At 44.8% G+C, this 18,845-nt stretch overlaps 1 long non-coding RNA gene across 1 annotated transcript in view; it reads left to right on the top strand.

Annotated features, from left to right (window-relative positions):
- The window catches only part of LOC141084788 (uncharacterized), a 347,720-nt gene that overhangs the window by 276,376 nt on the left and 52,499 nt on the right, over nucleotides 1-18,845 (top strand). The window contains exon 4 of the long non-coding RNA XR_012231118.1: nucleotides 711-989. This is a non-coding gene — a long non-coding RNA (uncharacterized lncRNA). The remainder of the gene's footprint in view (nucleotides 1-710; nucleotides 990-18,845) is intronic.

Raw genomic sequence — 18,845 nt, 5'->3', positions numbered from 1 at the left:
TTGGACTGCATAACGAGGAGGACCAGCAGGAGTCACGAAAAGTGCTGTTTAAACCTCAGACTGTCGCATGGATTCCAACTATTCCTTCAGTTCTTATTCACTGTTTATTAACTCCCTTCAAGTAGATTAGTTTCATCTTTACTGTTAAATTAAATAATACTTGATCTGCAATCCCTGCATACTGCATCCCAGCACCTGCTTACATTTGACATAGTTGGCAGGGTGCAGTCTACGAGCACAGAGGCAGTAGACCAAATGGTCATGGGTTCCCTGAGGGCCAGCTTACCCCTAGGGGACATGTTCAGCAATTTCTCAAAATTTGCAGGGAGTAATTCACTGCTGTGGGACTGGACGGGTTAAAGGCATGCTGAGGATGCACCTATGACCCCCCCGCTATGCAAGCAGAGATTACTGTGATTGATGACACATATGCAACTGATCAGGATTTATTATAAGTGAAGGGAGGACTTTACACTAGCCTGACAGCAGATGGCGATGGTGTGAAGCTATATGTTAGCTGTATTGTGGGGAGGGAAGTTCTATATTGTTGTTACTTTTACTTTCACTTTTGAGTGTATTATGCCAGAAGCACTGACTGTGTGCTACTGAATTCTTATCTATGAAGTAAATACTATTTACTCAAGATAACTTGCTCAGTGAAGTTCTCTGATGTACCGGTGGTCATTCTGAAAAGATGCACTCTGCTACAGGTTATGGGCCCAGACACCCAGAACACAGAATCTCAGAAGATAGCCCCAAGCAATAACTTCAGACACCGGAGAAGCAGATAAGCTCTGTAAACAGAAGGAGATAAAACCCAGTGAATGGAGGCTGAAAAAAATCCAGATACAGAGGGAAAAAAGGAATTTATGATCCCAGGAACTGGAGGACCGCACACTGGACATAATTACAGAGAATCACCACAGACACAGGATAAACAGGAACTCTCAAGAAGAAAAAAGAATATCTTCACTACATCTCTAAAACAAGTAAGTTTATATAAAAATGATGTGCAGCACTGAGCTGAAACTCACATTAGCTAAGCTGAACAGTTAAAATTATCAGTTATGGAAATTCAAAGTAGAGATGTTATCTAAGGACGATTTATGGGAAGTAATCATTACATATAGACCTGATGGAGATAATCAGACATGGGATAAGAAAAATAGAAAGTGAGAGCCACCATTAGCTTATTAGTGAATGATGCTCAATTAATACACATAAGGAATGAGGATACAGCAAAAGGAATGTGGGAGACATTGAAAAAGCTATATGAAAGATCTATCTTAAATCACAAGTTATTTCTATTAAGAAAGCTTTACAGTATGAGATTGAGTGCAAATGACGACATGCAGAAGCATATATTCTCATTGATGGAAGTAATATCACAGCTAAGGTTTATTAGTGAAGACTAGAGTTGAGCGACTTTTGGTTTTTTTAGGGTCGCGTTTCGTTTCGTGAAACCCGACTTTTCCAAAAGTCGGGTCGAGCAAGATCGTCCGATTATAGGGAAAAGTCGGGTCGTCCCGAAACACGAAACCCAATGCAAGTCAATGGGGAATAAAAGTCGGCAGTGAGAGGAGGACAGGAAACACACCTACAGTGCCCATTTGAATGCCAAAAGCATCAATTCTTCTTACTTAAGCTTGTCAACCTTAATTAACTTCATAATACAAGTTACGCACTGAAAAATGGGGGTTATTTGGCTAAAGTTGTGGGGGGGAGGGCTGGCTGCAGGTTTTCATGTGCCCTGGGCGAAAGAGCGCCCCTTTAACACATACCACAACTCATCATGCTCCGATACGGCAGAGAAATAGCGGTATAGTACAATGAAAAATACCTCACTTTTTACATCTCATGATGAGGCCCATCTATTTCTCCATACAGAATCATTGGTCCCATATAATGTTTGAAACAGTATATGATGAGCTCCACATAATGCTACAGTATATGTTGGTCCCCATGGATGAAGCTCCACTGTCTTATGGGCCCAAATAATGCTCCAAACATAATGGGCCCCATTTCTAATGCTCTAGTGTATAATGGGCCCTGTAAATGCTGCTCCAGTGTCTGATGTCCACCTTTGGAATGTTCCAGTGTATGGTGGGCCCCATCTATCATTCTCCAGAGTATAGTGCTCCCCAAAAATTGCTGTCCCAACATTGAAAACAATCAAATAAGTCTCCTCGCTAGGGAATCCCTGTACTTGTCTGGACTCCTCGTCGTCCCCATCTTCCATCTCACTGCACAGTATTTCAACTTTGCAAGTGCTGTGATCCTGGGCAAGCAGGGGGGCCCACTCGTTGGCGACGGCACTGGCACAGGGCCCCTGATAGTACGGTGGTGTGTCTGATGGCGGGTGGGCAGAACCTGCACTTTCATCTGCAGCTTCCTCTTTGTCACCGTGTAAGATGGAACTGTATATGGGAAGGGTAACCTGAGTTTCATCAGGGTCAGATTCAGGTCGTGTAGCGTGCGAGGGGAATGTAGTGGTCTGGGTCAATGTACCAGCAGATTCATCGAGCAGTGGCTGGGCATCAGTGCACTTGTGTCGCCCCCAAGAGTACGGTCGCCACAGTGGCATTACCTTCTTCCTAGGGAGTGTGATGTCATGCTTGGGAGCAACGAAGGATCTCTCTAGCAGGTTAACTGATTGGGCGGCGTTATTCCCACGAGTCATGACCCTCCAAACAGCGTTCATGAAGGCAAAGTGTTTGTTTTACGTGGGCAGTATGGTTGCAAAGCTGAACCTTAAAGGAATGTCCAGAAGGGCACCACCAGGAGTGGAGCCTACGGTTAAATTCGACTCCACCTGGGAAACCTCAACCATGCCAGCTACAGAACAGATGCACACATTGCAAGCTTAATTCCGTTAACGAACGAGACTCCGTCATGCCCCGCGGTCCGAGTCCGGCTTACTAGAGGGACACGTGAGGCTCTGGCACATGAGATTGGCCAATAACTGGTGTGTCATGCCCTTACATGTCCGTGGCTGCATGTGCGCTACACTGAAAAGGCCAGCGTTTGTCGCTTACAGGTGAAGATAACCCGCTGAACAACGTTAGTGATGGGGATCACTGATTACAATTACCCGCGAACAATGATTTCCCAGTAAGTGTAGGTCAACCGCAGTTCCGGAATTAGGCCTAACCGTCATTCCTGAAAAAATGAAAAACTTACGTGTGCAAACCACAGGTGCTGTAGCTTGCTTAACAGCTCGCCAGCCGTTCTCACGCCCAGTATGGATTACACGTGATTGCACAAAGGTGAGAAAGGGTACCGTATCCCCAGATAACATGTATGGATAGCGTACACATTCAAAATATATGTCTATACATCAGGAGGCAGGCTCAGACGGTGTTAGGCCCAGTATGGATTGCACGTGATTGCACAAAGGTTAGAAAGGGTACCGTTTCCCCGGATAACATGTATGGATAGCGTACACATTCAAAATATATGTCTCAGGAGGCAGGCTCAGATGGTATTAGGCCCAGTATGGATTGCACGTGATTGCACAAAGGTTAGAAAGGGTACCGTTTCCCCGGATAACATGTATGGATAGCGTACACATTCAAAATATATGTCTATACATCAGGAGGCAGGCTCAGACAGTGTTAGGCCCAGTATGGATTGCACGTGATTGCACAAAGGTTAGAAAGGGAACCGTATCCCCAGATAACATGTATGGATAGCGTACACATTCAAAATATATGTCTCAGGAGGCAGGCTCAGACGGTGTTAGGCCCAGTATGGATTGCACGTGATTGCACAAAGGTTAGAAATGGTACCGTATCCCCGGATAACATGTATTGATAGCGTACACATTCAAAATATATGTCTATACATCAGGAGGCAGGCTCAGACGGTGTTAGGCCCAGTATGGATTGCACGTGATTGCACAAAGGTTAGAAAGGGTACCGTTTCCCCGGATAACATGTATGGATAGCGTACACATTCAAAATATATGTCTATACATCAGGAGGCAGGCTCAGACGGTGTCAGGCACAGTATGGATTTGACGGCCCAGATTACACAGCGGAGGAGCATGGAGAGGTAAAGATTGCAAATGCTGGGGCCCTGCCCAAGCAAGGGGGGCCCACTCGTGGGCGTCAGTACTGGCACTGGGCCCCTCATAGTACAGCGGTGTGTCTGACGGCGGGTGTGCACCACCACCGTCAGAGACACTTGATTGCACTATGAGGGACCCTGTGCCAGTGCCCGCGCCCAAGAGTCGGCCTACCCACCTGTCCAGGGCAACGGCACTCGCACGGTGTCGTGCGCTAGGTGGTGACCCCGGCAATGGGGGGGGAGGCAGCACAGTTAGGGAGTTTTAGAAAGTGGCATATGTTGATGTTGGACATTCAGCTGATGCAAAAGGCGAAATAGGTGAAGTCCCAGGAAGAGGTGGACCAAAGCAAGCCATTTTTCTGTCACCCTATGTGTCATCAGGGGAAGGTGGGACAAAATCCTTGGAAACCCATGCATGGTTCATTTTAATGAAGGTTAGATCATCCACATTTTGGGTTGACAGACGGGTCCTTTTTTCTGTCAGGATTGATCCAGCTGCACTGAAGACTCTTTCCGATAGCACACTTGCAGCTGGGCAAGCGAGCTCCTGTAAGGCATATTGGGCCAATTCAGGCCAGGTGTCCAGTTTAGCGGCCCAATAGTCAAAGGGGAATGACCTGTGTGGGAGAACATCGATATGGGAGGAAAAGTAGTTTGTAACCATAGTTGACAACTGCTGTCTCCTGTCACTTTCCATCGATGCAGTATTACCAGTTGTGTGAGCGGTATTTGAAAAATCAGTCCACAACATTGTCATGAAACCCCTGTCTCCAACGCCACTTCTGCTGTGTGCACCACGAACACCTCTGCCAAGCTGCCCCCGGCCCGTACGGCTCGTGTGAGAACCATCACCGCTGCTGTGTGCTGGGAATGCCTCAAGCAACCGATTTACCAGAGTTGCTTGTTTATTAGCCAATATTAGGTCAAGGTTCTCCTGTGGCATGATGTTTTGTAATTTGCCTTTATAGCGTGGATCCAGGATGCTGGCCAACCAGTAGTCATCGTTCATCATTTTGGCAATGTGGGGGTCCCTTTTTAGGATCTGCAAGGCATAATCTGACATGTGGGCCAATGTTCCCGGTGTCAATGATGCACTGCGAGTGCTGGGTGGAGGAGCACTTTCTGGCAAATCCACATCCCTCCAGTCACGCACAAACCCTGTATCAGACCTTGCCACGCCAACATTTTCACTTGCCCCACGAGATGCATCCTCCTCCCCTAAGTAATCATCCCCATCATCATCCTCCTCCTCCTCTTCTTCCTCCACCTCGTCCAGGAGAGGTCCCTGAGCAGACAATGGCTGAATGTCATCAAGGATTCCCTCCTCCTCTTCCTCCTCATCAACATTGGCTGCAGACGCCTGCTCCTTAAGGTGCGTCAAAGTTTGCATGAGCAGACGCATAAGTGGGATGCTCATGCTTAGGATGGCGTCATCTGCGCTTACCAGCCGTGTGCATTCCTCAAAACACTGAAGGACTTTACAGAGGTCTTTCAGCTTCGACCACTGCACACCTGTCAACTCCATGTCTGCTCTCAAAGTGCCTGGCCGTGTATCCTCCCACAAATGCATTATGGCCTGCCTCTGCTCGCACAGCCGCTCCACCATGTGCAGGGTGGAGTTCCACCTTGTTGCAATGTCGATAATGAGGCGGTGGTTGGGAAGGTGGAGCAATCGCTGCAGCTTCTGCATACGAACGGAGTGTACAGGCGACCGGCGGATGTGCGCGCACAGTCTTCACACCTTCTGGAGCAGGGCTGTTAACTCCGGATAATTTTTGAGGAAGCACTGCACCACCAGGTTCAAGGTGTGAGCCAAGCAAGGTATGTGGCTGAGTTTTGAAAGGGCTATGGCTGCCACAAAATTACGGCCGTTATCACTAACTACCTTGCCTGCCTCAAGATGTACACTGCCCAGCCATGACTCAGTTTGTCGCTTCAAGTACTCGGCCAGCACCTCGGCGGTGTGTCTGTCGCCCAAACACATCATCTGCAACACAGCCTGCTGACGCTTTCCACTAGCTGCTCGATAGGGGGACACCTCGTGTGCAACAGTGGCAGCTGCAGATGGAGTGCTCGTACCACTGCGCTCTGTGGACGAGCTTTCGCTTCTGGAGGAGGAGGAGGAGGAGGAGGGTCGAACGCCTACAGCCAACTGTTTCCTATACCGTGGGCTAGGCAGCACTGTCCCACCACCGCTGTCCCCTGTGGACCCTGCATCCACCACATTAACCCAGTGCGCAGTGATGGACACGTAACGGCCCTGGCCATGCCGACTGGACCATGCATCAGTTGTGAGGTGCACCTTTCCGCTCACTGACTTCTTGAGTGCATGGACAATGCGGTCTTTCACATGATGGTGGAGGGCTGGGATGGCTTTGCGAGAGAAGAAGTGGCGACTGGGTAGGTCATAGCGTGGTACTGCATAGGCCATGAGTTCGCGGAAAGCTGTGCTTTCCACCAAACGAAAGGGCATCATCTCAAACGAGATTAGTTTGGCAATGTGGGCGTTCAAACCCAGTGTACGCGGATGAGAGACTGAGTACTTTCTTGACCTACTCATAGTGTCTGGGAGGGTGAGCTGGACTTGAGAGCTGCATATGGTGGAAGTAGTGGTGGACAGGGCGCACTGAGAGAGGGTTGATGATGGTGATGGAGTTGGTGTTCTTTCTGATGGCCTAGAATCAGTCTTTCGTTGATATAACAGTGGGATTCCCTGACTGCTGTGGACTTGCAACGACACCTCAACATTTGCTGCTGTGCTAACCGGTGGGCTTACAGTGGGGGAAACAATGTAGCGTTGCTGACTACCTTCGTTGTGATCAGTTGAACATGTGGCACTTGAGGTTTGGTGTTGTGTCCACGCTTGCAAGTGCATGCTGGTTAAATGTCTAAGCATGCAAATGGTATTCAAATTTTTCAGATTTTTCCCTCAGCTAAAGGTCTTTGCGCACTTCTTACAGAGAACCTTGGCCTGATCATGAGGATTTTGTTCAAAAAAGTGCCACACTGCACTCTTCCTACTTTGGCAGACATTTTGCGGCCTAGCATGCTGTGATCTTTTGACCCTCTGGACAAGCTGTCCAGCAACTCTTTTGATGTTTGGAACCTGTCTTTGGAGTGCTCCAGGCCTGCCAGATAACAGCTGTTGAGATGTCGATGTCTGCTGTGGATGCTCCTCATCTGAGCTATTGGAAGCAGCACCCTCTTCCCCCAATGGATGCCAATCTGGGTCAACAACTGGGTCATCCATCACCTCCTCTTCTATGTCATGTGCACCTTCCTCTGTGTCACCGTGTATGGTGGTATAGTGTGCGGGAAGGGGCACCTGAGTCTCATCAGGGTCAGAATCTGGCTCTGTACACTGCGAGGACAATGTAGTGCTCTGAGTGAATGTACCAGCAGAATCATCCATCAGCGGCTGTGCATCAGTGCACTCCATGTCAGATTCATCTTGGCCTGGGTAATTCACCATTTCACTTGATAATCCAGGCATGGTATGTGAAAACAGCTCCATGGAGTAATCAGTAGTATGGCCTGCGTCATCCTTCAATCTTGGTTGGGGTGAAGGACACAAGGAAAGGTGTGGTTCATGAACATGAGCCTCCAATGACGACTCAGTGCTTTTACTTTTTACAACTGAAGAAGAGGAGGCGATAGAGCTGGAGGCTGAGTCAGCAATGTAAGACAAAACTTTTTCCTGATGCTCTGGCTTTAAAAGCGGTTTGCCAACTCCTAGAAAACTAAGCGTTCGAGGCCTTATGTAGCCAGACGATGACGCAGGCTCAACACCTCCTGCATTCGGTCCTATTTTGCTCTTGCCACTACCATCAGATCCACCACCAACACCATCATTACCAGCTGCCAACCCCCGCCCAATTCCACAGCCTCTTCCACCAGCCTTCCTCATTTTTGGTAGAAATGTAGACAAAATCCAACAAACTATATAGTAATGTAAAAAAAGGTACAAGGTGTCTATAGGACAGGGGAGATTTTGAATTTCTGCAGACACTTGTGGACACTGGACACTTTTGGATTGTGTGAGGCCCACTGATATCTGAGCGCTATGTCACAGGCTCGATGGCACAGCTGTGACCAAAGTGACTAGAGGATAAGGGAGATTTTGAATCTCTGCACACACTTTTGGACACTGGACACTTTTGGATTGTGTGAGGCCCAATGAATTTCTGAGCGCTATGTGACAGGCTCGATGGCACAGCTGCTGTGACCAAAGTGACTAGAGGATAAGGGAGATTTTGAATCTCTGCACACACTTTTGGACACTGGACACTTTTGGATTGTGTGAGGCCCACTGATATCTGAGCGCTATGTCACAGGCTCGATGGCACAGCTGTGACCAAAGTGACTAGAGGATAAGGGAGATTTTGAATCTCTGCACACACTTTTGGACACTGGACACTTTTGGATTGTGTGAGGCCCAATGAATATCTGAGCGCTATGTGACAGGCTCGATGGCACAGCTGCTGTGACCAAAGTGACTAGAGGATAAGGGAGATTTTGAATCTCTGCACACACTTTTTGACACTGGACACTTTTGGATTGTGTGAGGCCCACTGATATCTGAGCGCTATGTCACAGGCTCGATGGCACAGCTGTGACCAAAGTGACTAGAGGATAAGGGAGATTTTGAATCTCTGCAAACACTTTTGGACACTGGACACTTTTGGATTGTGTGAGGCCCAATGAATATCTGAGCGCTATGTGACAGGCTCGATGGCACAGCTGTGACCAAAGTGACTAGAGGATAAGGGAGATTTTGAATCTCTGCACACACTTTTGGACACTGGACACTTTTGGATTGTGTGAGGCCCAATGAATATCTGAGCGCTATGTGACAGGCTCGATGGCACAGCTGTGACCAAAGTGACTAGAGGATAAGGGAGATTTTGAATCTCTGCACACACTTTTGGACACTGGACACTTTTGGATTGTGTGAGGCCCACTGATATCTGAGCGCTATGTGACAGGCTCGATGGCACAGCTGTGACCAAAGTGACTAGAGGATAAGGGAGATTTTGAATCTCTGCACACACTTTTGGACACTGGACACTTTTGGATTGTGTGAGGCCCACTGATATCTGAGCGCTATGTGACAGGCTCGATGGCACAGCTGTGACCAAAGTGACTAGAGGATAAGGGAGATTTTGAATCTCTGCACACACTTTTAGACACTGGACACTTTTGGATTGTGTGAGGCCCAATGAATATCTGAGCGCTATGTGACAGGCTCGATGGCACAGCTGTGACCAAAGTGACTAGAGGATAAGGGAGATTTTGAATCTCTGCACACACTTTTGGACACTGGACACTTTTGGATTGTGTGAGGCCCAATGAATATCTGAGCGCTATGTGACAGGCTCGATGGCACAGCTGTGACAAAAGTGACTAGAGGATAAGGGAGATTGGATTGCTTTTAAAAAAGCAGTTTGCGGAGCAGTGAGTAAACAGCAATGCCAGCCTGTCAGGAAGCCTTAAAAGGCAGCCCAACAACCAACACCACTGATACACCACAATATAGCCTCCCCTTGCACTGCACACACAGTGACTGGTGTGTTGTGCAGGCCAAATTGCTAGCAGCAGAAGCAGTTTTTTTTTCTTTTCAGCAGGACAAAAAAAAAAATTGGGATTGCTTTTAAAAAAGCAGTTTGCGGAGCAGTGGGTAAACAGCAATGCAGGAATGTCAGGAAGCCTTAGAAGGCAGCCCAACAACCAACACCACTGATACACCGCTATATAGCCTCCCCTTGCACTGCACACACAGTGACTGGTGTGTTGTGCAGGCCAAATCGCTAGCAGCAGAAGCAGTTTTTTTGTCTTCTTCCCTACCTAATGCTCTCCCTACAGAATCAGCAGCAACCTCTCCCTATACTGAGATCGGCAGAAGTAAGATGGCGGTCGGCGTGCACGCCCTTTTATACCCCCTGTGACGCCCACCAAAGCAAGCCAATCACTTGCATGCCCTTCTGAAAGATGGTGGTGACCCCTGCCTATGTCATCACGTTGCCCACAGTGTCCGTGGATCCTGATTGGCTGAAAAAAAGCGCAAAGCAAACTTTTGAAACGCGACTTTGGCGCGTAAGTCGCCGACCTCGTGGCCGACCTCATCCTAGGGTCGGGTTTCGTTTCATTAAACCCGACTTTGCCAAAAGTCGGCGACTTTTGAAATTTTTCGACTCGTTTCACTCAACTCTAGTGAAGACATTAAAGGAAGTCATGTAGCAGCAATATTATTGTGCGGTTTACCAGATTCGTATACAGCCTTTATAAATGCACTAGAGACAAGACCTGAAAAAGACATCACATTAGAATTTGTGAAGACCAGTCTCATAGATGAATATCAGAGAAGAAAAGAACAAACAAATGATTCTTCTACTGAAAAGAATAGTGGAAACGCTCTTAAAGCTACAGAATTTAAAAAAACCTATAATAAAGAGACAAGAGAATGTTTCAGATGTAAGAAAAAAGGTCATTTAAAGAAAGACTGTACCATACGGAAAGCAGAACAACAATAATTAAAACATAAAGAGCATACACAGAAAGTGAAAAACACAATTTCCAATTCATGTCAGAATAATTGGAATGGCACATGTAAAGTAACAGACAATAAATCATCACTTGGTTGGTTTATTGATTCAGGAGCAACAAGTCATATAACAAGTGACAAGAATTTCTTCACTGATCTTGATTTAGATAAGAAAGAAGCCATTTATCTTGCAGATGGAAGCAAAATAACCGCAGAAGGTATCGGACAAGGTATGCTAAAGTGTTCAAACAAGTTCGGACAAGATTCAAAGATACTTGTACAAGATGTGTTGTATGTTCCAAAATTTAAAGGCAGATTGCTATCTGTGAAGCGTTTAACAGCCAATGGACTCACTGTAAAATTCAAAGACAATGAGTGTGCAATTCTAGCAGGAAACAAGGTGATAACCAATGTCAAGGCAGATGAACAATTATATAATCTTTACACACCAAAGGAACAGATGAAGGTATGTACACATGATCACAAGAACTGTATTCACTTGTGGCATAGACGTCTAGTACACAGACACCCTGACAGTATAAGGGAACTACAAAGAAAAGAATTGACAAAAGATGTAAAGATATCAGATTGCTCAATTACCATAAGATGTGAATGCTGTATAAAATCTAAAGCTACAAGAATATCTATTCCAAAAGAAAGTGAGATGAAAAGCAAAAGACCACTTGATTTGGTGCATACTGATGTATGTGGACCCATGAAAGTGACTACATCAGGAGGAAAAAGATACATGGTGACTTTCATAGATGACTACACAAGATACACAGTCACATACTTAATTAAGAACAAAAGTAAAGTTTTTGATAAACTTGTAGACTATGTAACAAGGTCGAGTAACAAATTTCAAAGGAAGTCAAATGTCATCAGAAGTGATAATTTAGGTGAATTTGCAGGTCACAAAATAGAAAACTACTTAAGACAGAATGGAATAGAATACCAGAAAACTGTTCCGTACACACCTGAACAAAATGGAGTAGCAGAAAGGAAAAACAGAACTCTGACAGAAATGATGAGATTTATGCTGACATATTCCAAACTACCAAAGAAATATTGGGGTGAGGCAGCAATGACAGCTACATATCTACAGAACAGACTTTATTCCAGAAAACTGAGGAAAACTCCATATCAACTGTGGCAAGGTATGAAACCAAGTGTCAATTATTTAAAAGTTTTTGGATGTAAAGTTTGTATATTCATTCCAACAGAAAAATGTTCCAAACTTCAAAACAGATCGATGTAGGGAATATTTGTTCGATATAGTGAAAATTGCAAGGGATACAGAATCCTAGATCCCAAAACAGACAGAGTCACGGTGAGTAACAGTGTGACATTTATTGAGGATCTAAATGAAGACATTATGATTTCACTGGAAACAAAAAATTAGAAAAACAGCAGTGACATAGCTGAAGAGGTATCTGATGAGCAAGTAGTTGAAATTGATGAAGAACAGAATACTGAAAATGAAGAAATACAACTACAAACAGGCACAGAACCAAGACGGTCAATGAAAGAAAACAAAGGTAAATCACCAAAACGTCTCTCATACAAGACAAGCACGAGAAAAATTTATGAACCTACCTCTTGGGAAGACATATCTAAACTCCCCGAAGAAGCAAATAAATGGATAGAAGCAACAGAAACAGAAATGAAATCCATGCATGACTCAAATACATGGACACTGACAGATTTACCAGAAGGAAGAAAAGCCATAGGATGTAAATGGATTTTTAAAGTAAAATACCAAGCAGATGGCACACCTGAAAGATACCGAGCAAGACTCGTAACCTCCAGGATTCAAAGATGAAAGAAACCCAAACAAAGTTTGCAAACTACAGAAAAGCATATATGGTTTAAAGCAAGCAGCTAAAGCGTGGAATGACAAAATCACAGAAGTGTTTACAAATGAAAAATTTCAAAGAAGCAAAGCTGATTCATGCTTGTACACAAAAAGGCTGATGAATAGATGGATTTATGTACTCGTATATGTAGACAACATTTTGATTTGTTCTGAACAAGAAAGGGATAAAGAAAACATTCTAAAAACCCTGAAGCGACATTTCGACTTGGGAAATGTGAAACAGTACCCAGGAATACAGATAGAAAGAGAAGAAGATGGAAGTTTCCTATTGAATCAAAATCACATGATTCAAGACATAACAGAAAAATTTGGATTGAAGTATGCAAAAACAGTAAAGTCTCCAATGGAAACTAATTATGTTAAAGAGATGAATAGTGAGAAAAATATGTTACCAAATAATGAAGCGTACAGAATGGCAATAGGAAAACTACTGTATCTAGCGACTGTTACAAGGCAAGACATCACAGCAGCAGTAGCAATCCTGAGTAGAAAGGTGGAAAGCAGTGAAGAGAGTACTGCGTTATTTGAAAGGAACCAGCAATGTTAAGCTCAAACTGCGCACAAGTGATAATTGCATTTTAACAGGATACTTTGATGCAGAATGGGCTGGAAATCCAAATGAGAGATCTACCAGTGGACATATTTTTTTCCTCTCAGGCGGACCAATAAGTTGGACAAGTAAGAAGCAGTCAATTGTGACACTGTCTTCAACAGAAGTAGAGTACGTTGCCGCAGCACATGCAAGTCAAGAAGTTCTGTGGTTGAGACAATTGTTGACAGACTTAGGACAACCACAGTGGGAACCGACAAAATTGAAAGAGGACAATCAAGGATGTCTTGTTCTTGCTCAGATGGAAAGAGTCAATCCAAGAACAAGCATATTGATGTGAAGTATCATTTCTTGAGATATTAACAGGAACAAGGAGTCTTGAAGTTAGAATATTGTCCTACTGAAGAAATGACAGCAGACATCTTCACGAAGGCGTTGAATGCTGATAAACACCAGAGACTAATTAAAAAAGTTGGGTTTGATTGAATAAGTCCGTACTATTGAGAAAGGGTGTTGACATATGCAACAGATCAGGACTTATTATAAGTGAAGGGAAGACTTTACACTAGCCTGACAGCAGATGGCGATGGTGTGAAGCTATATGTTTGCTGTATTTTGGGGAGGGAAGTTCTCTATTGTTGTTGTTACTTTTACATTCGCTTTTGAGTGTATTATGCCAGAAGCACGGACTGTGTGCTACTGAATTCTTATCTCATGTTTACCCATATGAAGAAAATACTGTTTACTCAAGATAACTTGTTCAGTGATGTTCTCTGATGTACCGGTGGTCATTCTCAAAAGATGCACTCTGCTACAGTGATGGCCCCTGGATGGGAAGGCTAGATGTCCTGTAATGTTTCGGCCTCCTCATGAACGAAACACCTTCACCAAGGTGTTGCAAATTTTAGAAGAGATGCATAGGGATCCCACTGATATTGGAGAGTTGTGGATGCAATTGTTTAGCCATGTTCAGAGAGAGGGAGAATCCGTGACTCAATATATGAATGCACTCCAAGAGGTGCTTGCAGAGATCGCCAAGCAGCATGATGTGGTTGTGGGACCCCCTGATGTGATCTTGCGAGATCAACGTGCAGCGAGCCTAAGAGGCGTGTCGCTTAAACAAGCTTTGCGGGAGCGCCTGTGCCGATCTGCGCATGACTTTCCTGGAGATCAGGGCAGAAGCTCATGTGCGAGAGCAAAAGCGGGGGACAGCAGCCTCAGCAGGGATGGTTCAGAGTAGTGGGGCACCCTCTCTGTCCATGGCCGAGCTAGAATGGGCCCAAGAGATTCGGAAAGAAATACAGGAGATGCGGGAAGAGTGGTCTGGCCTTTGAAGAGCCGCCGCAGTGGCTCCAAATCCATCCAGAGACAGGACTGACCCCGAGTCCCACTTGCCCATTGCACCCTGCCAGGAAAAGGGACAATCCAGAGCAGAGACACATCCGACTTGTTTCAAGTGTGGGGATGTTGAACACTATGCTCGAGGCTGTGCGAGACGGGGGTGGCCCCTTACTGGGCAGCCTTCTGTGGCTGAGGAACGACACCCGGAGCCAATTCATGCATACTGCATCCCAGCACCTGCTTACATTGGCACAGCAGCAAACCCTCAGTTGTGCTCACATAAAAGATTCTTCACTCATAAACATGGCCCAGTTAACAGTTTGAATTTCATCATCTTCAATCTACTAATAATGATAAACTTTATTTATATATCACAAACACATTACACATAGCTTTACGAGTCAGCAGTTCATATAAAACAGTCAAAAGTTACCAAGTTAAAGATAATCAAACAATTCAAGCAAAAATAATGATGACCCTGCTCTTCAGCGCTTACAATCTACAATGAGGTGGGGGTAACACCAATTACAAGTGCTTATTTACAATAATGGTACAACTATGATTAGGAAATGGGGGGTAGGTAAAGGCTGCATGAGCCTTTTGGGTACAGTTGAGTAGAGATTAAACTATATACTGTATATAAAAAAGACTTTGATTAAGGAATGTGATAGGCCACCTCAAACACATGTGTTTTTAGGGAGCACCTAAAAATTTCTAAGTTGTGGTTATACTCCTAGTTTCATGGGGGACGAAGGGTAAGAGGTGAGTCATCTAGGTAGGAGTTCGATCCTAACCAGACAAAGTCCAGATCAGGGGGGTTACTGTCTGTGTGTGTCTCAGAGTTTAAAAGTTGTGAGAGGCCACAAGAATTGGCTAGAGATAGAAGCTGGGATGCCGTTGGGGAGGTGGAGCTGTTGAAGTCTCCCAGGATAAGGTTTGTTAATTCTGAGGACAAGAAGTGTGGCCGCAACGCATAATAGTGGTCAAGGAAGTGGGTGGGTGAGCCTGGGGGCCGGTATATGACTGCGACTCTGAGGGATAGGGGATGGAACACCATGATGGTGTGAACCTCAAAACAAGAATGGCGTCCAATCGGCCTGCATTTACTTATTGGGTTAAAACAGGATTGTTGTTGACAGTGAGGAGTGTAGGCTTATCGTGGAGTTAGCAGTGAACGTACAGCGGGATATATGCATATTCCATGTGTTGTAATTTGGACGTGGATAAGCTGTACGCTCACTATTACTTTTCTGAGAATTAATTATTGTGAACAGTCTGCAGCCTCCTCAGATGATTTGTGGCCCAATCATGTCATCTGGATGATAAGGGCCAGCTGAGAGCTAGTCCCTACTAAGATCACAGCGCTTGTTTCTGTTTGACTCATGGCCTGTGATCTCTGTGATTATTTCAAGGCCACACCAATCTGTTGGCCACGGAAATGCAGCCTTTCCGCCTTATGGATACAGACAGTTTCCGAAAGCTGATGGCCATCGCAGTCCCCCCTATACCAGTTGCCCAGTCACCATTACTTATCTAAGAAAGATGTGCCTGCACTATAGCAACAAGTCACAGACATCTCCCATTCCCTGAAAAATTCTATGTCTGCCAGGGTGCATTTCAACAATGACACTTGGACGAGCAAGCATGGACAGGGAATTACAACTAGATGACTGGGCACTGGGTGACTCTGGTGGCTGTGGAGGCAGTCGTGGAAGGGTCTGCTGTACAATTTTTTGCACCCCCCCCCAAGTCTTGCAGGATGCTTGGGATGGAGAAATAAACCACTACACACCATATGATGAGTAACTAAACTACTAGACAGCAGAGGTTGGAGAACTAAACTACTAAACAGCTAGGCTTGTAGAACTAAACCACTACACACCATACAATGGATAAATAAACTAATAGACAACAGACATTGGAGAACTAACCTACTAAGCACCTATGATTGCAGAACTGAAGAAATACACACTGGAACATAGAGAACTAAACTGCTAGACAACAGGGGTTGAAGAACTAAACTACTTAACAGCTAGGGTTGTAGAACTAAACCTCTACACAACATACGATGGATAACTAAACTAATAGACAACAAAACTACTAAACAGCTATAACAGAAAAAATACAGGGAAAAACGGAATGCCTCACCGTGTCAATGTGCCTGGTAGCCTTGAATTTGCCAGCAGCGAGCCAAAAAATTCCGTTTGATAGTCGGATCACAATGAGAGGAAGAAAAAAGTTGTCGGATCACACAGCTGAATAATCAAAAACAATTCTTCTTTATTTCACACCATCAAAAATAAGTGTAGATATATCCACAAATACATAAAAACGGAGTCACATTATTATGCGTTTTTGGCTATCAGCCCTTTGTCATAGAAAGTCAAACAGCTATGATTGCAGAACTAAACAAATACACACCAGAACATGGAGAACTAAACTCCTAGACAATAGGGGGTTGGAGAACTAAACTACTAAACAGCTTGAGTTGAAGAACTAAACTTATACACACCAGGGGATGGAGACGTAAGGCACTAGACAACAAGATGTCACTAGACACCAAGTCTTGGAATTCCCAGGGCTTGCAGAACAAACCTCTGTATCTAATATTTCCTCAAGTGCTTCTGCCTCCTCCACCTCCTTTAGAGCCTCCACCTGTGCCCTCAATCTCTACCTTAATGAAACAGGTATTACAACACTGCAGAAGGAAATCCCCCACCTCTGAACTGTGCAACCACGGCTCATCACAATCAGGCAGCTTTTAAATTAATATGCCTTGGAAATCGCAGTCATACAGATCAACAGTTGTGGACAGCAATCCATGCCGAGATTGAGCAATGGCTGCCTACACTCAACCTGTAGACAGGGAAGGTCGTGTGCGATAATGGTGCAAACCTGGTGGCGACCCTACACCGGGCCAACCTAATACATGTGGCTTGAATGGCTCGCATCCTCAACCTGATGGTATAGCAATTCCTACACCACTGTCCAGCATGGATGCGCTGCTGTAGAAAACACTGTCATTGTGAATTCACTTTCACCATTCCACTTAAGTTGGTATAGAGATCATTCGGACTACCGGTTAACCGGACTGGAGAAGCGCAAATGTTGTTCCTATCTTCAAAAAGGGGAAGAAGGTGGACCCAGACAACTATAGGCCGGTGAGTCTAACTTCTATACCAGGAAAGATCTTTGAACAAATTATTAAACAACATGTATGTCAGTACCTGGATAAGAATGAAGTGATTAAACTGAGTCAGCATGGGTTTGTAACTAATAAGTCATGTCAGACTAACTTAATTTCCTTCTATGACGGAATCACTGATTGGGTGGATCAAGGAAATGCTGTAGATATAGTATATCTTGACTTCAGCAAAGCATTTGACAAAGTGTCTCATACAATCCTTATTGAAAAAATGACTAAGTGTGGAATGGACAAGGCAACTGTTAGGTGGATTCATAACTGGCTTAGTGATCGGACCCAAAGAGTGGTCGTAAATGGCTGCACGTCCAGTTGGAAGAATGTCTCAAGTGGGGTACCACAGGGCTCTGTCCTGGGCCCTGTATTGTTCAACATCTTTATCAACGATTTAGTTGAAGGAATTGAGGGTAAACTGATTAAATTTGCTGATGACACAAAGCTAGGAGGGATAGCTAATACTAGAGAAGAGAGAGAGGATTCAAAAAGATATAAATAAACTGGAGAAGTGGGCAGCAACTAACAGAATGGTTTTTAACAGGGAAAAATGCAAATTACTACATCTGGGCGATAAAAATGAAAAAAGCATATACAGAATGGGAGGAATAGGCCTAAGCAACAGCACATGTGAAAAAGAGTTGGGTATACTAATAGATCACAGACTGAATATGAGTCAACAGTGTGATGCAGCAGCAAAAAAGGCAAATGCAATTCTAGGATGTATTAACAGAAGCATACAGTCTAGATCGCGTGAAGTCATTATTTCCCTCTACTCCTCTTTGGTCAGACCTCATCTGGAATATTGTGTCCAGTTTTGGGCACCACATTTTAAAAAAGACATCAACAAACTGGAGCAAGTTCAGAAAAGAGCAACCAGAATGGTGACCGGTCTGCAAATCCTGTCTTATGAGGAAAGGTTGCAGGATTTGGGATTGTTTAGTTTGCAAAAGAGAAGACTGAGAGGAGATTTAATAGCTGTCTACAAATATCTAAAGGGCTGTCACATTGTAGAAGGATCAACTTTATTCTCATTTGCACAAGGAAAGACTAGAAGCAATGGGATGTGTTGTGAGTTCATTTTTCCCTTCACCATTGAGGTCTGATGAACTCCCTCCTCTAGTGAAGGAAGGTAGTGAGACTGATTGCCAAACACCTGGGCAGCTAGATGGTGACTGGGTGGCTGGAATTGAGGACTGGATATAAGGCTGCCGACGCCCTTCTTCCTGGCTGGTGATTTTCCTGCTGGATTCTTGGAGACCAGTATCTTGAT

This window comes from Dendrobates tinctorius, unplaced genomic scaffold (assembly GCF_039654945.1).
Source record: "Dendrobates tinctorius isolate UK_male_01 unplaced genomic scaffold, ASM3965494v1 ptg000006l, whole genome shotgun sequence".
Taxonomy (NCBI): domain Eukaryota; kingdom Metazoa; phylum Chordata; class Amphibia; order Anura; family Dendrobatidae; genus Dendrobates; species Dendrobates tinctorius.
The sequence above is the reverse complement of the archived record's forward strand: the minus strand, read 5'-3'. Positions and strand labels throughout refer to the sequence as shown.